Source organism: Ammospiza caudacuta, chromosome 11 (genome assembly GCF_027887145.1).
Source record: "Ammospiza caudacuta isolate bAmmCau1 chromosome 11, bAmmCau1.pri, whole genome shotgun sequence".
Classification (NCBI taxonomy): Eukaryota; Metazoa; Chordata; class Aves; order Passeriformes; family Passerellidae; genus Ammospiza; species Ammospiza caudacuta.
This window is the reverse complement of record NC_080603.1, coordinates 1,798,722-1,807,332: the sequence shown is the minus strand read 5'-3', so window position 1 is coordinate 1,807,332 and position 8,611 is coordinate 1,798,722.

The following is an 8,611-nucleotide window of genomic DNA, read 5'->3' as shown; positions in this document are numbered from 1 at the left end:
AAATACCAGCCATTCTGCAAAGCCATCTGGAGAGCCACTCTGCTGACTCATGGTGATAAGTTTTCTTCCCAGATCATGAGGCTGAGGCTCTCCTGGAACATCTGGTAATGTTTTTATTTATTTATTTATAAATGTATTTTTAAATTTAATGTATTTTATTTATTTATTTAACATCTTTTACCATGGTCCACATGTTCCATATGGTATACCATGTCCCCTGCTACAAAAGACTCCAGTATCACTGCTCTTACTTTCAAAATGAAGACAATAATGAATAAACTTCTGTCCTTCAATGGAACCAAACTAATGACAGAGGTCTGATGTGAATCTCTCCTGGTCACCTTATGTTACAGTGATTGACAGGGGTGTTGGTCAACTAAATATCCCCAAGGATGTAGCCATCTTTTGGCAATGTGGAACAGGTCTTGGACCTCATAAGCCATGTTGTAAAACTCATCCCCTGGCTGCCTCACCTGGCGGGCCCCTTCCTTTGCTGACAGCTCTGCCTCCTGCCTGCCTCTGTCTGCCCACACAAAGCCTTGGACTGACCCAGACTCCTTCTGGCGTTGGACCAGAGCCCTGCCCTGGGAGGGAAATTTCATTCTACAGCTGTCCAGTCTGGACCTCCCCAGCTGCCATTTTTATTAATTCTTTCTTTTTCTATCTTTTTTCTATTATGTCAAAAGGATCCACCATCTCTGAAACCACCCTTCAGTCCCTCCCAGGGCTCTCCTCTGCTCTCCTCAGTCTCCACCCCACTGAGCACAGAGCTCCTCTGTCCCTGTACAGTGCTCATGTGCTTGAGACCATGGGTGCCTGGACAAGAAGGACGGTTTTTTTCTACAGGAAGGATCCCACAGAGCCCCAGGGTTTTGAAGGCAGATTAGAGGAACTCACCAGAGGCCAAGGCCAGCCAGACCTGTCAGTCCTTGCAGCTTTTGTCTGAAATGAGCCTTTGGATATTTGGGGAGTTTTGGAGGTGGAATTCCATTTCAGCCATGGGTGCCTGCACCAGAATGACAGTTCTTCTCCACACGAATGAAAGGGCAGAGCCCCAGTGTTTTAAAGGCTGATTAGAGCCAGCCTCAAGGAGGCCAAGGCCAGCCAGACCTGTTTCCCTTGGGAATATTTGTCTGGGAGCAATCCTTGGGTACACAGAGTTTGGGAGGCCAAATCCCAGTTTTGTCAATGGGCATCTGGGCAAAATGAGGACAGTTATTTTCCATTGGAAGGAAAGTACAGAGCCCCAGTGTTTCACAGGCAGATGACAGCTGGCCCTCAGGAAGCCAAGGGAACAGATCTTTGTTTCCATAAGGCACAGCAATACCACAATGGTCACCTTGGCTCTGCAGTGGCACAATGGCCCCTTGCTTCCATGAAGCCTTGCAGTCAAAATTATTTATTTCGTTTCATGGAATAGCACAATGGCACAATGGCTCCTTGGTTCTATTTGGCTCCCCAGGATCACAATGGACCCATGGTTCCTCAGAGCATGGCTTTGGCACAATGGCCCCTTGGTGCCATGGGGACTCAGAGTGCCAGAGTGGTCTCATTGTGATGCTCTGCACTGTCATAGAGTTCCTTGGTTCCACAAGGCCCTGCAGAGCCCATAGACTCAACAAGGCCTCAAAGTGCCATAATGGTCTCCAGGATTCCATGAGGTCCTGCAGTGTCACACGGGCACCTTGGCTCCATGAAGTCCTGAAGTACGGAATGGCCCCTTGATTCCATTGGGCTCCTCACTGTTACATGAGTTCCTGGTTCCACCAAGCCTTGTAGTGTCACAATGGTCTCTTTTGTTCCACAGAGTCAGAAAGTGCCTGTAGTCTCATGGAGCCCCAGTGTGATCCCCTTGATTCCATGAGGCCCTGCCGTGCTACAATGACCCCTTGGTTAAACGAGGCCCTGCAGTGTCACGATGGATGATTTTCTCCCCTTTCTCGAACACCTCTGCTGCTGTCTTCCCCCACACAATGATGTCATCAATATATTGCAGATGTTCTGGAGCCTCACCCTTTTCCAGTGCAGTCTGGATCAGTACAAGGCAGATGGTGGGGCTGTGCTTCCATGCCTGGGGCAGTCTGTTCCAGGTGTACTGCACGCCTCTCCACGTAAAAGCAAACTGAGGCCTGCATTCTGCTGCCAGAGGAATGGAGAAAAATGCATTGGCAATGTCTATAGTGGCATACCACCTTGCTGCCTTCGACTCCAGCTCATACTGGAGTTCCAGCATGTCTGGCACAGCAGCGCTCAGGGGTGGAGTCACTTCATTCAATGCACGATAGTCCAGTGTCAATCTCCATTCTCTGTCAGATTTACGCACAGGCCAAATGGGACTGTTGAAGGGTGAGTGGGTCTTGCTGAGCACCCCTTGGCTCTCCAGCTCACGGATCATTTTGTGGACGGGGATCACAGCATCTCGATTCATTCAGTATTGTCGGCTGTGCACTGTTGAGGTGGCAATTGGTACTCGTTGCTCTTCCACCTTCAGAAGACCTACTGCAGATGGGCTTTGTGACAGTCCAGGCAAGCTGTTCAACTGCTTGACACCCTCTGTCTCTACAGAAGCTATTCCAAATGCCCATCTGAGTCCCTTTGGGTCTTTGAAATACCCACTTCGAAGGTAGTCTATGCCTAAAATACATGGGGCCTCTGGGCCAGTCACAATAGAGTGTTTCTTCCACTCATTTCCAGTCAGGCTAACCTCAGCTTCCACCAAAGTGAAATCCTGGGATCTCCCTGTCACACCAGCAATAGAAACAGACTCTGTCCCCGCAGGTCTCGATGGGATTAATGTACATTGCGCACCAGTGTCAATCAAAGCTTTATACTCTTGTGGTTCTGATGTGCCAGGCCAACGAATCCACACAGACCAGAAAACACGGCTCTCCCCAGCCTCTACCTGGCTAGAGGCAGGGCCCCTCTAAGCCATGTTATCCTTCTTTCCCTGGGCATTTGTCTTGGAGATTTCTTCAAGGGCATCAAAAATATTGTCATTATCATCAGATGTGACTATTCGGTTACTGGCCACTGGAGCTGCTTCCCTTTTGGAACTTCCTCTCTGAGTCTTCAGTTCACACACCCGTTGTGCCGGAGCAGCGGTAGGTTTTCTATGCCATATCCCCATGTCTTCTCCACAATCATGCAGGTAGAACCACAGCTCAGCTCGTGGGATCTACCTTCTCTCGCCATCTGGGGAAGGTCTGTGTTGGGTACCAGAACCTCTGATCTGCACTGCTGAGATTTGGAGAAAGCCCTCTTTAATCTCCTCCCTCCGTTTCTTGTGACCCTCCTCCATCTTTTCTTCTAATTTTTGCAGACGTGTTTCCACCGCTGCGATTCTGGCATGTGTTAGGCCATTCACAGTGTCTGCATATGCTCGGAGCTTCTTTGCCATATCCAGCACAGTCTCCTCACCATCATCCTGCTTCATTATTGCTAAAGCAGAAGCGTATTCTCGTGGCCCAAGTCATACAAGTTTTCTCCACATCACAGATGTGCATGGTACCAAGTCTGGATTTACAGTGTTTCCATCATCTGAGAAGACAATCTCAGCCACTGCCATTTCCCTCAAGCATTGAATCCCTTGTTTTATGGTTTTCCACTGGGTTTGCTGCATATAGAGATTGTCTGCGCACAGGTATCTTTGTGCTACACTTCTTAGGACCCGTTCCCAGAGGCTGTGAGGGTTAGCCCCGCTCATCATTCCTTGGTCTATGACAGGATCCTGTGACAGGGATCCCAAATGCCTTGCTTTAGTGCCATCCAGAATTGTAGCCTCGCCTGCAGCATCCCAGAGACGGACCAGCCAACTAATTATGGATTCATCAGGTCGTCGGGTGTAATCCTTCCTTAGGCCACGAGGGTCCTTCAGGGAATAAGACTCAGTATTTACGTGTGATCTTGCACCTGCTGCTTTGACTCCTGATTTTATGTCAGGAGGCATTGAGGTTCCTTCTCCTGTACCACCATCATCATCATCATCCACTGGTCGATCAGTTTTTCTGTGCATTTCCCAATTCTAGTACTAGTAGCAACAGCCATGGGTTGAGATGCTGGCTTAGGCTCACTGTCTGGTCTGGCTGCTGGCTTCGAGCCTGGGCTGTTGGCTACAGCTTGAGTGACTTGGATAGCTGATTTATCTCCCTGTCCTCCTGCCTCTGTCTGCTGCCCTACACTATCTAACAAAGTGCGATAAGCATAGGCCAGGGCCCAGCTTATTGCAATTAGCCTTCTCTCCTTAAATCGTCATGGCACTTCTCTTTTAGGTATTTTCCCACTTCTGCTGCATTCTGAATGTGGTCCCATGGAAAATCCCAGTCTACAGGATCAGAAAATTCCTTCAGGGTTTGGCCTATGTTTTCCCATTCTCCACACCACTCAGGATTTTTCACGCCTGCATCTGTTTCTGGGTCAGGGGTCTCACCAGCTCCTCTGGATATCTCAGCCCTCATTCTAGAGAAGCTGCAGACCATATAGAGGAAGCTTACCAGATTAAATACAAGAAAGATGGTCTCTTTAACATTCAGCGGAAACTGAACATTCTCAAAAAGTGACATAACAGATCCAAAGGAGAAGAAGGAAAGGGAAGGCTGGAAAGTCGTATTCTCGGCTCCTCCTCTAACAGACTGAGTGTAATTACCAATAAATTCCCAAAACGCACTACTGGAATTGGGATGCAGGGTAGGATGAAGAAACCATAAACCATACATATTGTAAACAGAGGCCAGTATCTTTGTAAACGCTTTATAAATCATTATCACCAAGGCCAGCACAACAGCTATTCCAATTCGTACCCCTCTACCGTAAAAATTACATGTTAAGGACAATAATCCTAGTGACCAGAAAGGTATTGAAACCTCAAAAAGGTCTAGAGCCCAGAGCCACATGAAAGCTTTCACCCCCAGAGACATCAGGGATTCAAGCAGTGTGGCTACTAACTGCTTTAATAACAACAAACACACAATTAATAGAGCTTTTTTCCACCTTTTCCAGCCATGCATTGGGCACCAATACATATATTTGTCCAGGTTTAGAGAAAATTTGGGGAAGAATCCCCCAAAAGAGGCTCCGGTGGGAAAAGCAGATCCAATTGGCCCCTCCCCCCAACTGGTCCGGGAGGGAAAAAATACCTCCTTGGAGAAAGCTGGAAAATACTGTTTATTAAACAATAAAACTAAAACAATATCAAACAATGAGACCCCTTGCCACTCTAAAAGAGATGACAAACTGAGAAAACCCCGGGTTGTAGCTCATCTCACTCAGTCTCTGATCAGGCCCTCCGGTGCTGGGAATGTCGCAGGCCAGGCCTGGCCCGGTGGGCCACAGCTGCAGCTGCCAGTGCTCTCCTGGGTGTTCAGTCCAGAGCAGGTTTCAAGGGGTCCAAAGAAAAGGAAAAAAACAGTACAGGGAACTTCTTTGCCTCAGCTAGCTAAAACTAACTAAAAAGCAAAAGAAGAGCTCTGTTCCGCTGTCTGTTCATTCACAGACAACACAGTCCAGAGCAGGAATGTGGAGGTGGAGTGCAGTGTCTGAAAACAAACTGCGCGCTTCTTCTCTCCCCCCCTTCACTCTCTGGAACACTCTTAAAGGTGCAAAACTTATTATTCAACATAAACAGAATGAGACGATTGGGGATAAAAGCATCATATAGTCAACCCTGGACAGATGGCCAGGGTATCAGACCCAGTCAGCATGGGTTTAGGAGGGGTAAGTCATCTTTAACCAACCTGGTCACCTTTTAGGACCAGGTAACCTGCCTAGTGGATGCAGGGAAGGCTGTAGATGTTGTTTATTTGGATTTCAGCAAGGCCTTTGACACTGTCTCCCACAGCATACTCCTAGACAAGGTGGCAGGCCGTGGCTTAGACAGGAACACTCTTTGCTGGGTAAGAAAATGGCTGCATGGCCGGGCCCAGAGAGTGGTGGTGAATGGTGCTGCATCCAGCTGGCGAGCAGTCACCAGTGGTGTCCCTCAGGGGTCTGTGCTGGGGCCAGTTCTGTTTAATATTTTTATTGATGACATAGATGAAGGTTTAGAGTCTTTCATTAGCAAATTTGCAGATGACACTAAGCTGGGAACGTGTGTTGATCTGTTAGAGGGATGGAGGGTGTGGTGGTTTGACCAGAAAGAAGTGGGTACCTTTGCAGAGGTACTTGGAACGGTTGGTTGGATGGGCAGAATCTAATGGGATGAAGTTCAAGAAGTCCAGGTGCCGAGTCCTGCACTTTGGCCACAATAACCCCCTGCAACAATACAAGCTAGGGACGGTGTAGCTGGACAGTGCTCAGGTGGAAAGAGACCTGGGGGTGCTGGTTGACAGTTGGCTGAACATGAGCCAGCAGTGTGCCCAGGTGGCCAAGAAGGCCAATGGCATCCTGGCCAGTATCAGGAATGGTGTGGCCAGCAGAAACAGGGAGGTCATTCTTCCCCTGTACTCGGCACTGGTGAGGCCACACCTTGAGTATTGCATCCAATTCTGGGCCCCTCAGTTTAGGAGGGATGTTGAGATGCTTGAGCGAGTCCGAAGGAGAGCAACAAGGCTGGTGAGGGGCTTGGAACACAGGCCATATGAAGAACGACTGAGGGAGCTGGGGTTGTTCAGCCTGGAGGAAAGGAGACTCAGGTGTGACCTTATCACTCTCTTCAACTTCCTGAAGGGTGGCTGTGGTGAGCTGGGGGTCAGTCTCTTTCTCCAGGCAACAACAGACAGAACAAGAGGACACAGTCTCAAGCTGCACCAAGGGAGATACAGACTAAAATTAAGGAGGAAGTTTTTCACAGAAAGAGTGGTCAAATACTGGAATCATCTACCCAGGGAGGTGGTGGAGTCACCATCCCTCAATGTGTTTAAAAAAAGACTGGATGTGGCACTTGTTGGAATCCATAAAGTTAGAGGGTTTTTAGGAAATGGTTAAAAAAGTATAGGCCTCAGATTGAAGTTTTGTGAACATTGCAAATACAGCAGAAAAGTTTCCCAAGCAGTAGAGCATACGTGACAAATAACAATAGGCCTCTGTAGAATTGGCTTAAGGATGGCGACAAGGTTATTTAATGTATATCTTTAGAAGGTTAGCATGAATAGAGCTTTGTTCTTTGTCTCTTATGAACCAGTCTTTGTTTTAACTACCATTAAGTGTGTTTTATAAGATTGGATAGAATGCTTGTCAATATGTGTTGTTCTATGTATGATTGGATGAAATCTAGGCTGAGATGGTTTTATGTTATTCTGTAACACTCCACCTCCCTGGCATTCCCTGTGGATCAGTGAGCTGTTAACATCCTGTCTCCATTGTCTAACAATGTCTTGAGACTGATGTGCTGAAAATAAAAAATGCTCTTCACTGGTCTGGTTTGTCCAGTGTTGTCCATATCTGGACGTAGTTGCCACGGCAAGTGGGTTCCTTTTTTAAAATGTGGGTTCCTGACACAATTGGACATATATACCTGACCCCTGCAGCACTTGGTGCCATGATCTAGCTGAGGTATTAGAACATGGGTTGGACTCAATGATTTTACAGGTCTCTTCCAACCTAGTAATTCTGTGATTCTGTGAAAAGCTCCGAGTCAGCAAGTCCTGCAGTCGTGCCTGGAAGGCACCTTCAAGACAGAAGCCTCGGGAAGGCTACAGGAGAGAAAGTCCTGCACTGTCTTCTTGAGGGCTCCTGCCACAAGGACAGAAGACTCCTGTCAAGGATTGTGGTCTGGCTTCGAGGGCACTGGTGGCAGGGATGGGAGATGCCTCTGGGGCACCAAGTCCTGTGGTCTGGCCTCGAGGTCAGCTGCAGGAATAACGCCTTGGAAAGGCTCCAGGTCAGACAGGAATGAGTGCGCTGTGCGGGGGCTCTTCACAGCACCCGCTCTGTCCCGTCCTGTCCCGCCGCGTGCTCTGAGCACTGTGGCGTGGTCTTGTCACCACTAGCTCCTATGTCACCATGTGTCACAAAGGGCCCTTGGACACCCGTTCCATGCCACAGTGACCGTGCTGCACCATGTCACAAAGGGCCCCTGCACACTACCCCCCCTGCCCTGGGGCTGCCCCCAGTCAACCCAAAGTGGCCCAGGTTGGAAGGAATCTCTCACCCCAAGTGTCTAAGACAGCCTGATAGGGTCTTTAAGAATGGCTCAAACCATCAGCAAACGCTGCCCTGCTCTGCGGGCTCAGTGCAGCAGAAGGAGCCCCAGAGCTGCCGATGCAGCCGTGCTGGGAAGGGCACAGGACCTTCCACAGAAGCTGGCACAGCCTCCTTGGGACACGTCCCAGCTGGTGACCATCCTAAACACAGGGGTGTTACACAGACAAGGAATGTGTGGGCCAGGGCATGAATGCTGCTCTGACCCCCGGGGCCCGGGGAGCGCTGGCATCAGCAGCTGTGGCAGAGTCCCTGCCCAAGCAGAGCTGCCACCCCCCGAGCCCTGGCAGCACTGGTGGCCATCTCCTGCCCCAGAGACCTGTGCCCCCGGGGGGCTTCTGTGCAAGAGGGAGCCAAAGCCCACATGAATTGGGGGCTGTGCTCCTTCCTGCAGGGGCTGTTGGCAGCAGCACCTGGAGCAACTGCTGGCAACACTTGGTCTCTTACTCCATGCTGAAATTATTTTCTCATTGAAGTA